We start from the raw sequence: 17,070 nt of genomic DNA on the forward strand, positions 1-17,070 counted from the left end.
TACCATTGTCTGATGACAGATGGGGACTGCATTTATCGTGGTGAGCACTGAGTAATGTATAGATTCGTTGAATCATTATGTTGGGACACCGGAAGCTAATATAGCACTGCATGTTAATTATACTTCAAAATAATGTTTGAAAGTTGGCTAAAAGATAACTTCAAACTGGAAAGAAAGGTAAAATCAAATACCTTAAGTGTAAAAGCATAACTTCCTGAGAAAGAAAACTTGAGCAAAGATATAACAATGATAACACGAAGCAGGAAAACCTTTTATAACTGAACGAAACAGATAGTAAGACCTTTTATTCCTAAGTAGCGTTTTTTTTTTTAAATCTTCCTTTGTGAAGAAGGGGAAAAAATAAATTTTAGAGCAAGAGAATTGAGAGAGAAATGCCACCTGTCTTTCCCACCCTCTTAAATAGCTCTTCCAGCTACCTGGAGAAAGAAAATTTGGTAAAGCAAAGCCTTTTGTAAAGGAGAATGGTTAGGGAGAGGGCTTTGATGCTAAGGGCATCAGGCAAATCTAAATGTTAAGAAGATAATTGAAAATAATATTTTGAAACTAAATATTAGGAGTCTAAAACTAAATGACTAGGATATATATCTTTTGTGTAAGATATATATATATATATGCATTATATATAAGATTTATATTATATACAATATTTATAATATATTTAATATACAGTATATATACTATATACATATTGTGTGTGTATATATATTGTATTGTGTATATAATTCTGTGTGTGTGTATATATATGCATATATATATAGTGTATGTATATATTTGGCTTTTCATACTGTATGCCCATGTCAAACAATGCAGAGAGGAAGGAAAGAAGGTGGAATGCCAGGAGCTTATATATTACAGAATATAAATCCTGCAATGACAATTTTTTCACTAAAATAGAGACATGAATAAATGAAATAAAGAGCTGTAAGGAGTGTAGCTTATTTTTATTTTTTATTTAGCCAACTGAATGTGTAAGTCAATATCAATACCTCTGCATTTGAATTGATAATAATGAACTGCTATGTAATTGTTGGATACTATATAAAGGACATTTTGTAGTCAATACCTAAATAAATCCTTACAGCAACCCTATGGAGCATTTACTTTTATTTTTATTTTGCTATTTTACAGATGAAGAAATAGAAGCTTAAATAGTTTAAATAACTTGCTCAAAATGACCCAGTAATGGGGAACAAATGTTCAAAACCAAGTAGCCTATAAAATTTAAGAAACAAACAGAACAAAATAAAACCGCATCAGCCTGAATCTTGAGTTCATGCACTTAACCATTATGCTATTCTGCATTTTATTTGGTATGTGAATTGCTAGAAGGAGTAAGATTAAAATCAGTGTTAAACCAATGATTTTTAAATTAAAATATATATATATTTTGGGATCATAGGGAGCAAATACAATGACATTTATTTAAATTGCCAAGAAAAAAGAAACTTCGTATTTCACTAAGAAAATTAAAGAAAAATTCTGTGGACTCCCACTATATATCTGCCTGCATACCAGCATCTTTACCCATACATTCTTTTGATAAAACCATCCTCCATTATGTACTAGATCCTATCCTTTCTATTTCTTAAGAAAATTACTCCAGAAATTTTCTATTATCTCTTTTGCATTAGCATTTGTCTCCTCTATAGAGCATTTCCATCATCATGAAATATACTATTATTTTTTCACTCCATGTTAAAAAAAAAAGCTTCCTCCCCGCCCCCCCCATATCCAGATATTTCTTCAACTCTCCCCTTTGCAGTGACTTGACTACATAGCGTTGTCTATCATGGCTGACTCATTTTAACTCCATTCTCTTTTAAAGACCCCCCGACCAGGCTTTTTCTTCCACCATTATCACCAAAATTGCTCCCAAAATGCCACCAATGACTTCTTGAAAAATAAAAGCAGATTTGCAACCATACTTCATTATAATTACAATAAATAAAAACTTACCAAATCATAATGTGCAACCCAAGCTGCCTATGCTCAAATGATTTTCCTATCAATTCTAGCAACCTCCTCCTTCAAGAGGGAAAAGATTGTTGTTCGTTTCATTCAGTGATGTTTTCACAATGCTTAGAACAGAACCTCTCTCTTAGTAAGTACACAAAAAATATTTGTTGAATATATGAATGAATGAATACATGAATACATGCATAAATAAGTATGTGACTCAAAGGAGTTCAATGGATAGTCCTTTTGTAAGTTCCCTAAGGAACATATGCCAAGCCATACAATGATTTCAAATATCATAATTCACTTAACCTCTAGTTATATTCTACCAAAAGTCAATAGCGAAGGAAAGACCAGTAATGAGATTAATACATTGTGTTCTCTTAGGGTAAGTGTCCAAAAAAATTTTTGCATTTTACTTGTCTTTCACAGTGCTTGATAAAGCTCAATAAATATTTGCCAAATAATGAAACAAATAAATGCAATTTTAATATTGCAACAGAAATAAAGATGCAAGTACATGTAACTGTAGAGGTATTTAGTCCTATAACGCATTTATTTTCCTGTGGAAGTCCATTGCATTTCATAGCTCCAGGCAGAGAGTGGATCAACTGTAGAAGTAATACTACCCTGGGAAAATAAATTGCATCTTACCTATATATGTACTTGGAGAAGGAAAATACAACTTCCCTCTTGGAGGGAACAATGTACTTAAATAGACATAATTTAGGAAGCAACTGAAATCATACTGCATGCAGATTTCATGGTAAAGAAGGACTGCTGATGGGTTTGGGGGTGGAGGGTGTTGTACTTTCAGGCCAGCCATGTTCAATTAAACGGGGCTTCTTGGGAAAAGAAAGGGATAACCCTAAGAAGCATATGGAGAGGGTCAGTGGTCGCAGTGTTCCTGGAATTCCCTGATAAACAGTGTGCCGGGCTATATAATGTAAGATAAGGATTAAGAATGAACCTAAAAACTGAATTGTTATATTTGTAGGCTGTGCATTGCAGACTTCAGCTTGTACAGGGACTATGTATTGGAAAAGATTGTGAATGAGGTAAAGAGGGACACAGATGGTGTCCAACAGGGTGAAGTAAAGCATTCAAGACCCTAGAACTCATTACCATAAAAAAAGGAATAAACTAATCACTTCTAAGGTGCATTGTGTTTCTGCTTTTATGTTGCATAATGAGGAAAGTGGGAATGTAAGTAAATTTCTTGACATGTCAATATCTTGAAAGCAGTTCTTTATGACATTTTATAAGTCCTTGCCTTCTAAATACCATTCTATTAGAACTCTTAAGTTTCTAAGACTTCATTAAGAGGTATTTAGAATATTTTCACCTGATTTCCTAGTATTTAGTTGAATTCTATGATTATAAAATGTCTTTAAAATTATTTTTCTCTTTTTTCGTTTTTAAATATGAATATTCTATTTTTACTGAAACAATGGGAGTTTATAATTGAGGTATTACTCTCTACACTCAGAAGTAGTTATTAAAAGTGAAACATACATTTGAATGTTTCATGTAAAATGGAAGACAATGTATTTTCCATTAAGATTTGATTCATCATTAATATTCTATAATGTCTATGGTAGACAGTCTAAAATTGATGAAGTTTGTTTCTCCAGTTAGAACTTTTTTTTTTTTTTTTATCAAGAAAAGTTAATGCAGGCCAATGCCCCGGCGGAGAAGCTGAGGTCATCATCTAATTTGAAATATTTAAAGTGGATACAAAACTGTTTCAGCAATGCAGACAATTAAGTGTGTTGTTGTGGGCTATGGTGGCCTTGGTAAAACATGTCTTCTGATATCCTACACAACAAACAAATTTCCATCTGAGTAGGTACCGACTGTTTTTGACAACTGTGCAGTCACAGTTATGATTGGTGGAGGGCCATATACTCTTGGACTTTTTGATACTGCAGGGCAAGAGGATTATGACAGATTACGACCGCTGAGTTATCCACAAACAGATGTATTTCTAGTCTGTTTTTCAGTGGTCTCTTCATCCTCATTTGAAAATGTGAAGGAAAAGTGGGTGCCTGAAATAACTCACCATTGTCCAAAGACTCCTTTCTTGCTTGTTGGGACCCAAATTGATCTCCAAGATGACCCCTCTACGATTGAGAAACTTGCCAAGAACAAACAGAAGCCTATCACTCCAGAGACTGCTGAAAAGCTGGCCCGTGACCTGAAGGCGGTCAAGTATGTGGAGTGTTCTGCACTCACACAGGAAGGCCTAAAGAATGTATTTGACGAAGCAATACTGGCTGCCCTGGATCCTCCCGAACTGAAGAAGAGCCGCAGGTGTGTGCTGCTAAGGACATCTCTCCAGAGCCCTTTCCGCACAGCTGGTGTCAGCATCGTACTAAAAGCAATGTTAAATCAAACTAAAGATTAAAGATTAAAATTCATTTTTGCAATAATGACAAATGCCCTGCACCTACCCACATGCACTCGTGTGAGACAAGGCCCGTAGGTATGGTCCCCTTCCCCCTCTCATTACTAGTTAATTTGAGTAATTGTGTATTGTCAGAAAAGTGATTAGTACTAGTTTTTGTTTTGTTGCTTCAATTTTTGTTTGTTTGTTTGTTTAAAAGCAAGGCATGCTTGTGATGACTCTGTAACAGACTAATTTAGGTTGTTGAAGCTGCTCCTGGGCTCCATCCACTCTGGAGAATGATCTGGGCTTTAGGTTTTGTTTTGTTTTTCTTTTTTTTTTTTTTTGCGGAGGAGGGAGGTGGGGTGCGGGGAGCGTGTGTGGGGTTTGTTTTTATTTAGTCACGTTTTTTAAATTCATTAACCATTGGACAGCCCTTAAGGGGAGGAGGACGGATTGATTTCACATTCCACTTCCTAGATCTAGTTTAGAAAACTTGTTCCCCACCTGGTGCTCTTAGGAAGGAGTATAGTAAATACCTCATTAAATAACATACTCCTTTTTGAAAGTTGCCTTTTCTCTCCACCCTTGAGTAGGCCCAGTATTTGATGAAACTCATGAAAGTGGGTGGAACCTGTCTTGCCCCTCCTCTTTTCTAGGATGCACTATATATGTGACTGTGACTTTCAAGGAAATTTGTTTGCCATTTGCTGATTTTTTTTTCTGAAGTTAATTTCTAACTTCTTTCACTGATAAATGAAGAAAAGTATTGCACCTTTTGAAATACACAAAATGGATTGAGTATAAAAAAAAATAAAAGTTAATGCACTATAAAAAAATGCAACTTCAATTTTTAGCTTTGTCTACCATGAGTAATAGGACTGGCCGAGTTAAGTTTCTGTCTTTGCCGCAGGCACACTGTGAATTTAAAATCTTTGCAAACTCATTCTCCTTTTCAATTCAGGAATGGCTTGAGGTGTCATAAGAATTTCAAACCTGGAAGTAATGTCTAGTCCAGCACCTGCCATATCTTTATGCACTGTGAAGGATTCACACAGAAAAATCCTACAAATAACTTTTATCAATCTGATATTTTAAAATCCCACTGTTCAGGACAATAAGCTAAGAATCTAAATAAAGCTTCATTACCCTTGATACTCATTACAGATAGTACTATAAACAAGCTGAGTTTTCATTTGAGGGTAATAATAATATGTCCAGTTTGTGTATACTAATTCTAGAAAAAAACTGTTTTATTGTAAAAGTTTTAGGATGTTGTTATTCTTACAATAATAGCTAAGATACTCTCAGAAGAAATACTTAATATTTAAATGCCAGCTTAAGTTATTATTGATTTACAAAAAATATCTCAAAAAATTGAGATCTTTAATGACTTCTAAATTCCAAATTAACAAATGAGTAAATAATGTGTATACAAAGTAAAAATGCAGGTTAAAAGAAGAAAACTGATCAGATAATACTAATATCACCAGTAACTGAAAATATAAAAATTAAAGTAACAAGGGATGATCATTTATGTGTCCATTTATTTGTTCAATTTTTGTTTAAAAAAGTTAGAAAAACACTTCATGATTAGTAAGGATATGATAAAAAATACACACTGCTAGAAAACAAATAGGTCAATTCATTTTCTGGAAATATATTTGTCATAAATTCAACTGGATAAGGCAAGATGTACTGACGCTTCTCTAACAATATAAATTTACCAAAATAAAACATGCAAACACACAAACACATACATGAGAGAAAACTAGAAATTCTATTAAAAGTAAAACCACTGGGGCACCGGGGTGGCTCAGTTGGTTAAGTGGCCGCTCCTGGTTTTGGCTCAGGTTATCACCTCATGGGTTGTGAGATCCAGCCCCAAATCACACTCTGCTCTCAGTGGGGAGTCTGCTTGAGATTTTCTCCCTCTGCTCCTCTCCCCACTCTCTCACTCTCTCTCTCTCTCAAATAAATAAATAAACCTTTTTTAAAAAAAAGGTAAAAATATTGAATGGTTATTGTAGTTGTAGAATTGAAGGCTTGTTTTCTACCTTAGTTTTAATATGATTTTTTTGTTCATAATTAAAAATCACAATCACAACATATGTTGAAATATAGAAAATGTTTGTGATATTATCTTGACTAAAATATGTATGTTTTATATAATTTAAAGTTCGTAAAATATGGAACAGAATGAAAAACTATTATAAATAATATAAAGCTATGAAAGCAAGGATGATTTAATGCACTTTAATTTTGTTGGAAGTCATCAGTTAAATAAGAAATTATCATTGATAAAGAAATAATTCTCAGACCTTAAGACTTTATGTTATGGAAAAAATTCAGCCACACAGATGCACCTTTTCTTTTTATTGAGTCATCGCAATAAATGAGACCTGCTCATTTGTCTTATAGATGTCACATGTCTTTCATTATGTCACATGCCTTTTGATTTCTGAAACATATAAAAGAAATTGTTCTTTCTACAATTTCTCCGATTTAATGGTATATTTTTTAGAAGAAATAAATAATTTCCATGTAATATAGAAACTATTGCATTCAGTAATACAGATTTACTAATATTTGAGATGGATTCCAGGCTAAACCTTGTATTATCTGTTTTTTTACATAATTTTAGTTGTATTTACTATTATTTCTAATGCTAAGTGTAGAAACAATATCAAACTTTGTGGGTTTACTATGTGTTTGGGATTTTATGGTCATTCTATTATTTAGCCCCAATAATACCCCTTTAATGTAATTCTATTATTTACTCCTATTTCTCATATAGAAACTGGATCTCCAAGAGGTGCAGTGCCTTGCCCAGAAGAGAAGATGCTTGAAGGACCTGGGGCTCAAATCCAAGTCTGATTCCAGAAAAAGAGATTTAATCACTATGATGGGCATGATAAGGAATAGATAAATGTTCTATTCTCTTTCATCCTTGTTAGCTTGTCACAATACTGGACACAAATATCTTTAGATATGCTCTGACTGAATTTTGCTTTCAAGGGGCATCTTGAGACAGCCTAACAGGAAGCAGATCATCTTATGCATTGATTTAAGGAATATATTTGGCTTTCTCTGGTTGGTCTTGAACGGTTGTTTTAATTGGAATGTCCCTGATGATACATGATGTGGAACATCTTTTCATGTACCTATTTGCCATTTGTTATCTTCTTTAATAAGATGTCTGTTAAGGCCCTTGGCCCATTTTTAATCAGGTTTTTGTTTTCTTATTGTTGAGTTTTAGGAGTTCTTTGTATAATTTGGGTAAATGTCTTATCAGAGGTATCTTTTCCAAATGTTTTCTCCCAGTGTGTTGCTTGTCTTCTCATTCTCTTGACATTGTTTTTTATAGAGGAAAAGTTTTTAATTTTAGTGATATTTAGGTTATCAATTATTTCTTTCATGAATCATGTCTTTGATGTTGTATCTATAAAGTAATTGGTATTACCAAGATCATCTATGTTTTGTCCTATGTTATCTCCTGGAAGTGTTATACTTTTGAGTTTTACATTTGGGTTTCTAATCCATTCTGAGTTAATCTTTGTGAAAGGTGTAAGGTCTGTCTAGTTGTTTCAACACCATCTGTTGAAAATACTATCTTTGCTCCATTCTATTAATTATAATGTCTTTGATTCTTTATCAAAGATGAGTTGACTCTATTTTTAGGGTCTTTTTCTGAGCTCTCTATTCTGTTCTGTTGATCTATTTGTCTATTCTCTTGCCAATACCACACTTTCTTGATTTATATAACTTATTAGTAAGTCTTGAAGTTGGGTAGGGTCAGTCCTCCAACCTTGTTTTTCTCCTTCAATACTGTGTTGCCTAGTCTAGGCCTTCAGCCTCTCCATAAAAACTCTGGAATCAGTTTATCAATGCCCACAAAATAACTTGCTGGTATTTTGATTGCGATTGCACTGAAGAGCAATGCAAGTTGGGAAAAATTGACATCTTGGCAATATTGAGTCTTCCTATCCATAAAAATTGAAAAGCTCTCCATGTATTTGGTTCTTCTTTGATTTTGTTTATCAGATTTTTGTTTTCCTTATATAGATCTTGTACATATTTTGATAAATTTGTACCTAAGTTTCCATTTTTTGAAGCGTTAACATAAATGGTATTATATTTTTAATTTCATACTCTACTTGTTCATTGGTGTAAGGTTTTTATGTAGATTTCTCCAGACTAAATAACCATCATACAAATAAAGATTACAATTTCCTATTGTTCATCTAACCTAGTCAATGAGTTTATGTGGAAACAAGTTTTTGTTCAATCAGACCTCTCTGTAGTCCTACTCATGTTGACAAAAGCAAGTATGAAGCATTTTATGAGGTTTTTTTTTTTATTCCTAAAGATTCTATTCTATGTTAGAAGATTCTGAGTAAATTGATTCATGTGCCAATTCACTTTTCCATACTGAGAAAGTTACATTTATAGTTTTTTCTCAATGATAACAACCAGCACTTAGTAAGTAGCTATTCTGAGGCAGACATTATTTTCATAACTTTGAATATATTATCTCAACTGATCTGTAGAACAACACTAGATATTATTGTCCCTGCTTTATTGATAAGGAAGTTGTGGTTAAATGTTAAGATATATTCCCAAATTTACAGGCAACTTTTCTGAAGCACCTATGACCCTTACTGCTATAAGTGGCTTCCTTTCAAATTATTTTTCTCCCTTAAATGAAAAAGACTGCAGGATAAATAAATATACCATACTTTATAATACATAGTTGTGACTGACCAGTTCTAAAAATTTGAAAGGGGAAAAATTATATGCTCTATCAGATGGACCTAAATATCTGCTTGTACATGATCAATGGCCTTCAAAATTTCTTTAGTAACTTAGTAGTTGTAAATGTAACTTGGTAGACTTTAGAAAAATAGTTTCCATCTACTTCCTGATAATCAGCAATAGAATGATTCCTTCATCATCACAGATGTCTTGGAGTTCTTCAAGAAGAAGATGAATAATCATATGCTAACTATATATACAGATAAGAGACTCCTTAACTGTTATGGAAACTGGACTAAATGACCTCTGGATTAGTTTCTAATAAATTTATATCTGCCCAGAGAAATAGGTGTTTCCAGTAGCTAGCTCTTCTTCACTGAGGAATGAAAAGTAATATAAAGTAATATAAAAAATAAATATATCATTATCTTCAAATGTAGAATATAAGAATTCACATTTTATTAAGAATTATATTTTAAAGAAGTTTTATAGTGAATTTTTAGTTTTATCAGAACATTCCTAAAACAGAACATTTAATTGACTATGTACTTTGATTCATAGATTTAGAATTTTACTGCTTTGAGATCATCTTAAAGACTCTATACATGAAGTAATATAAGTTCTAAATGAATCACTTCAAAATGAGGCAGATCATCAAAATCTGTAAGGATATTATAAAACACTAGATATTTAATTAAAAAAGAGAAAAAATTAATAACACCTTAAGTAGTGCTTTACAGTTTATAAGCATCATATGATACTAAAACAAGTTTTTAATGAAGATATTATTTTAAGCTTATTAAATAGATGAAAAAATCGGTCTTTGCATATTGTATTACCAATGCCTGAAAATCTTTTCCCTAACATTCTCTGACAGACTTTGACTCATTTCAAAGCCCAACTTAACTGAGTCTTCTCTTGGGATCCCTTCTCTAACTTCCACAAATATATTTTCACCCATCACTCTACCGGTACTTCTTTCTATTAGAGCATTTATGTCACCACTGAATTTATTTTATATCCTTTTCTTTACTTGGCGTTGAACATCTAAACTTTAGGGACTAGATATTATTCTCCTTTATACTCTCAACATCTATCAGAATTCCTGGCACAGAACGGGTACTTAATGCATTTTCTTAAATAATTAAAATATTGAATAAGCTAATTATATAATATCACATAGCTAGAGTAGGTAAATAAATTAAAGTGAACATAGATTTTTTGCAATAAATTTCTGCTTTCTAATGATCTATGGCCATTTCACTAAGATAGTAAAAAAATTTACTGCAGCTATAACTTGTTTTTTAAATTTTTGAAAATCAAGATACATTTTTTTCTGAATTTAGTGTTTTTATTTTGTTGGGTTTTTCCTTTGCTGTTATTTTGTTTAACCAATCAAAGCAACACTAAAAATTTACTAAGGCATGTATACCTTCCAGTAGCACATTTCCACCTTCACAAATCCACAAGCACGTCCTCTAAGTCAATACTGTTGATATGGCTAATTGACTTTACATAATGAAAAAATCAATATAACATTTGATTTTCCTGAAGTTAATAGTGTGTTTCTTATGATCATCTTTACTTCACTTTTACATGGTCATTTAGAATTTTAAACACAGTAATATTAGGTCAAGGAGTGTAGAAACTTACTTATTTGTTGGTAGTATACAATTGTAATTATTTGATTTCTTCTTGCAAAGTTAACCTCTCTACAGCATTTATAACCATTAACAATCATATCATGTATTTTCTGCTGTCAAGCTGTATTAATGATTTTTTATTGGTTATTTTTCCCAAGCCTTTAAAAATGTTTATTATTTAAGATGAAAAATCCTGTACAGGCTCCTTAGAGAGAATGTGAAAAATACATAAAAGTATGAATACCTTCACCTAGGAACAGCCATTATAAAAATTTTGGCTTATTTCTCCCCAGTAAATTTTACTTTAAGTAATTATTTCATACGTAGGATAACACTGCAAATAAAACTTACAACCTGCTTTTCAGGATTAAAAAAAATAACATTTTATTTTAACTAAAAAGTGAATATATATTCATTGTAGAAAATCTGAAAAAAAATGATAAAAGTCTAAGCGAAGAAATAAAACAATACTAGTCATCTTGTCACCTTCTATAAGCATTGTTAATATTTTGGTGACCTTCCCTTCCAGGATTTTTTTTTTTTTCCTGGTCTTTAACAAACCTGTAGTTCACTTGAGGGAGTCAGGCCACTCTTTAAGTGTTTAATTGCCATTTAACCAAGATTTGAATTAAAAATCCCTGGAAAAGTCAAGTAGTCTAACAAAAATAAAATGGATTTCTTTTTCCAGTTGACATGTTTTTATTGTGACCCTTGAGTATGGAGGGGAAGTACAATATTATCTGGGAACAAAGATGCCTCTTGAGTTGCAAACTATCTGTTCCTCCAGAGCAGGCTGGATCCTGTGTGCCCCTGCTTTTATAGGAGGGCTAGGCTAAGCAAAGGACCCCAGAGACAATAATGATAATAGGAAAGAACATTTTAGGACTGAAAGGCAGCTTGAGATGCTATGAGAGCCGCAATCACCAATTCACACGCAACATGCTTCGGCTACCAAAATTGCTATTTAGCTTATACAATTTATATTACAGACACAAAAACAAAACAAAACAAATCAGCACAGTAACCAACGGCTCCGGTTTATCTCCCGGGAGACTCCTCTCATTTCACAAAGCTAGGATCACAGAGATTATTGCCAAGAAGAATTAAACTCAAAGATTTCACAAAAACAGTAATAGAAAACAAAGGTAATTATTCTGGATATTATGTTTCACTGAAATGCAATTTTATTAAGCTAGTTTCCAGGAGACATTGTGATATAGAAGAGGCACAAATGCAGTCTTTTCAGGTACCTGTTGGCCATCTGTATATCTTCTTTGGAAAAATGTCTATTCAGATTTTCTGCCCATTTTTTAACTGATTTTGTTTTTACTGAGTTATAGTAGTTCTTGATATATTTTGGCTCTTAACCCCTTATTAAGATACATGGTTTGCAAAAAGTTCCTCCCATTCAGTAGGTTGTCTTTTCATTTGGTTGATGTTTCCTTTGTGGTTCAATAGCTTTTTAGTATGATACAGTCCACCTTATTTATTTTTGCTTTGTTACTTTTGTTTTTGTGCCAGCTTTAAAAAAAAATATTGCAAAGACCTATTCAAGAAGCTTATTGTCTATGTTTTCTTCAAGGAGGTTTATGGTATTAGGACTTACATTTAAGTCTTTAATCATTTTTAAGTTGATTTTTGTTGTAAAATAGTGGTTCAGTTTCTCTTTTCACATGTGGCTATCCAGTTTTCCAAACAATTTATTGAAAAGATTTTCCTTTCCTCATTGTATATATTTTTGGCTCCTTTGTTGTAAATTAATTGGCCATATATGTATGGGCTTATTTGTGGCCTATTTGGTTCCATTGACCTATATGTCTGTTTTTATGCCAATACCCTAGTATTTTAATTACTAAAGTATTGTAGTATAGTTTAAAATCAGGGAGTGTTATTCCTCTAGTCTTTGTTCTTCTTTTTCAAGTTTGCTTTAGCTATTATTTTTCAGTTCTGTATAAATTTTAGAATTATTTGTTCTATTGATTTGAAAATGCCATTGGAATTTTGATAGGGATTGCACTGAATCTGTACATTGCTTGGATTGTATGGACATTTTAACAATATTGATTCTTCCAATTTATGAGTACAAACTATCTTTCCACTCATTTGTGTCTTCTTCAGTTTCTTTCAATAGTGTTTTACAGTTTTCAAGAGAAGGATATTTCACCTTCTTTGTCAAATTTATTTCTAGGCATTTTATACCTTTTGAGGCAATAGTAAATTGCATTGTTTTCTTTATTTCTCTTTCTGATAGTTCATTATTAGTGTACAGAAAGACAACAGATTTTTGTGTATTGGTTTTGTATCTTGCAACTTTACTAAATGTATTAGTTCTAACAGTTTTTTGATGCAGTTTTTAAGGTTTTCTACATGTAATATCATGTCATCTTCAGATAGTGACAGCTTTACTTCTTCCTTTCCAATTTGGGTGGCTTTTTTTTTTTTTTTTTTTTTGCAAAACTGTTCTGGCCAGGACTTCCTGTACTGTTTTGAATAAAAGTGGTGAGAGTGGGCATCCTTGTCTTGTTCCTGATCTTAGAGAAAAGGATTTCAGTTTTTTTATCATTGAGATGATGTTAGCTGTGAATTTGTCATATGCGGTCTTTATTATGTTGAAGTATGTTCCCCCTCTGTCCACTTTGTTGAGAGTTTTCATAAAAGGATGTTGAATTTTCTTAAATGATTTTTCTGCATCTATTCAGATAATGGTAAAATTTTTATCCTTTTTGTTAATGTGGCTTATCACACTGATTTGCAGATGTTGAACCATCCTTATATCACTGAATAAATCTCAATTTTATGGAGTATGTTCCTTTTAATGTATTGTTGAATTTAGCTTGATAATATTTTGTTGAGGATTTTTGCACCTATTTTTGGAGGGATATTATTTTCTTGTCTTGCAGTGTCCTTGTATAGTTCTTATAACAGAGTAATGCTGTCATCATAAAATCATTTGGAACAGTTCCCTTCTCTTCAACTTTTTGGATGAGTTTGAGAATAATGGTAATTCTCTGAATGTTTGGTAGCATTCACCAGTGAAATCATCTGGTCCTGGCCTTTTCTTTGTTGAGAGGTTTTTGATTACTGATTTAATTTCCTTAATAGTAATCATTCCATTCAGATTTTCTTTTTTTTTAAGATTTATTTATTTATTTATTTGAGAAAGAGAGAGAGAGAGATTGAGAAGAAAGAGCGTGCAAGAGAGCAAAAGCGATGGAGTGGGAAAAGCAGGCTGTCCATTGAGCAGGGAGCGCAGTGAGGGGCTTGATCCCAGGACCCTGGGCTCATGACCTGAGCCAAAGGTAACCGCTTAACTTACTGAGCCACACAGGCACCCCTCTATTCAGATTTTTTTTATTATGTTATGTTAGTCACCATACAGTATATCATTAGTTTTTGATGTAGTGTTCCATGATTCATTGTTTGTGTATAACACCCAGTGCTCAGATTTTCTATTTCATTATGATTCACTCTTTGCTGGCTGTATATTTCTAGGAATTTATCCATTTTTTCTAGGTTGTTCAATTTGTTGACATATAATTGTTAATTTGATTGATTTTGCTGCATGACATAAGTTTTGGTATGTTGTATTTCCATTTATGTTTCTCTCAAGGTATTGTTTTATTTCTCCTTTGACCTGTTGATTGTTCAATAGCATGTTGTATAATCTCCACATTATTTGTAAATTTTCCACATTTGTGTTATTATTTGCTGTTTTCATACCATTGTGGTTAGAAAAGATGCTTGATATGATTTTAATCCTCTTAAATTTATTTGTTTTGTGGCCTAATTTATGATATATACTGGAAAATGTTCCGTGTACATTTGAGAAGAATATGTATTCTGTTGCTTTTGGATGGAAGAGTCTGAATGTATCCGTTAACCTGGTCTGCCATTTAAGGTTAATGTTTCCTTGCTGATTTTCTGTCAGGATGATCTGTTCACTGATGTAAGTGGGATATTACAATCTCCTACTATCATTGTGTTGCTGTCTGTTTCTCCCTTAGATCTGTTAATATTTGCTTCATATATATGTATATATATGAATAATTGTGTGTGTATATATATATATATATATATATATATATATGTATGTATTGGCTATTTAGAATTGTTCCATGATCAAAAAGCAATTGATAAAACTGACTTATAGCTATCTGTCACCCATCTGAATGGAATTCTTAATGACCATTTATCAAAACTTCCATATACCTTGGGAAACTTTTCAAAATGATAGTAATTGGTATTCAACATTCAATGCACAGGAATTTTGCAGCAGTCCCTGTCATAAATGGCCAATACTGAAAACACCTACTGTGAACTGTTATTTGTGGAAGATGGAATTGAGTATTGAATATTTGGGTTCTAAAAATGTATGTATTTTGAGTCAAACAATTAAGGAGAGAATTTGATTAAATTTATGGAAGGCACAGTCCTAAATGTGTTCCTTCTTAAGGCTACAGTCAAATTATTATTATTATTGTTATTATGAATTGTCATCAGGAGAATTTCTGAGAATTTACATAAACTCAATTAAATTTTATATCTTTTACGGTGAATGATTGATGAACATTTGTTAGATAAAATAAAAAATAATTTCCCTTATATGGAAGACTGTTGAAAAGTTCACCCAATGTTCTATTCCATAGTTTAGTTGAAAGCTCAGAAACCATTTAATATGTTACCATACTTCAATTCAGAAAATCTGATACCACTGATAATAAATGAACCAATGATTGTTGAAGGAATACATATTGTGACAATTTTAAAGGGGTAATAATTCTGCATGTTATTCTCTTTCTCCTTTAGAAACAACACTGTTTACATTTTTCCAGGAGGATTTCAAGATGTTCTCTGCATTTCAGACTCAAAAGAACTGCACCTTTTTTAGAAGTCTTACACTTGCCTTTTTAATTTCCAAATGTTATTTTCAATTTCTTTCTCTTTGTATTATCTGAGAGGAAGATCCTCTACAAGGTGTATCTTGGTGAAAAAAATACAGTAAAAAAATGAAGCAAAAGGTAAACAGGTATTGAATAGGGGTAAAGGGTAAATGGGAGTTTCTTTTAGTTTTCTTACATATTCTTGCAACTATTATGTTTGAAATTATAACAAAATAAAAGTCACAAAAAGTAGGAATATCCACTGACCCATGGATTATAGAAAAAAGTTGAAATGACAAATGATTTCTCAAATCAATGCTATGCAGTCATTGAAGCCATATTTCAAAGTATGGTTACTAATAAATGCTTTTATACCACTAAATTAAAACAAAACAAAACAGTTAAGAATTTGACTTAAGGGGCACCTGGGTGGCTCCGTCGTTAAGCATCTGCCTTCAACTCAGGTCATGGTTCCAGGGTCCTGGGATCGAGCCCCACATCGGGCTCCCTGTTTGGCAGGAAGCCTGCTTCTCCCTCTCCCACTCCCCCTGCCTGTGTTCCCTCTCTTGCTGTGTCTCTCTCTGTCAAATAAATAAATCTTAAAAAAAAAAAAAAGAATTTGACTTAAGAACCTAATGGAGAAATATATGAAATAAATGACCAAAAATACATTGAATTGAAGAACTACTAAGGATAAAATAAATTTAATAAAAGCAAAACAAAACAAAATGAAAAGAATAATTACTCAAAATATTTTAATAAAATTGATAAATATATGGTAAACCATATAAAAATAAAAGAACAACTAAAATATAATGAGAAATGAGAAAGGAGTTACAACAGGCAGAGAAGATAGCCTAATATATTACTAGAGCACCACATACAAATTTGATACAAATTTGAAAATCTCGATAGAATAAAATAATTTCAGCAAAATACAAATGACCAATTCATATTGAAAAGTGGTAGATATATTTTTAACAAAATGTGATTTTAATTTTGGTATAGTTGGATTTTCACTATTAACAACAAAGCATATAAAAATTTCCCTGGAGGAGATTCCAGGGTACACTACAAAGATACTGAAGTCATACACCTAAAAATAGGGTTGGATATTCACAAAACTGGCTATCTGTCTCCGTTTCCTGAGAAAATAATTGTGAAGCACAAGGTCCTCAGAGGAGAAAAGCAGATGGACCTGAGATGTCCTCACAAACTCTCTATTGTCCAGCATGGCCTTGAAAATCAAAATGTCTCTCAAATCCCTAAGAGTAGCATGGAACTAGTAGAGACCCTAAAAATTGCCTTAGAATTTCTTTTATCCTAATGTGGTGAAGGAAGGAGCAGAATGACCAATATGTACCCACAACTTATTGGATGTCTTTAAAAGCAGAAAAGAAGAACAATGCAGCAGTGACTCACATGGACC

General features: G+C 32.4%; 1 pseudogene; it reads left to right on the plus strand.

The window, feature by feature from the left end:
- The first annotated feature begins 3,730 nt into the window (after positions 1–3,730).
- Positions 3,731–4,384, plus strand: LOC113915852 (annotated as a pseudogene).
- Positions 4,385–17,070: the final 12,686 nt, after the last annotated feature.

Source organism: Zalophus californianus, chromosome 1 (genome assembly GCF_009762305.2).
Source record: "Zalophus californianus isolate mZalCal1 chromosome 1, mZalCal1.pri.v2, whole genome shotgun sequence".
NCBI lineage: Eukaryota > Metazoa > Chordata > Mammalia > Carnivora > Otariidae > Zalophus > Zalophus californianus.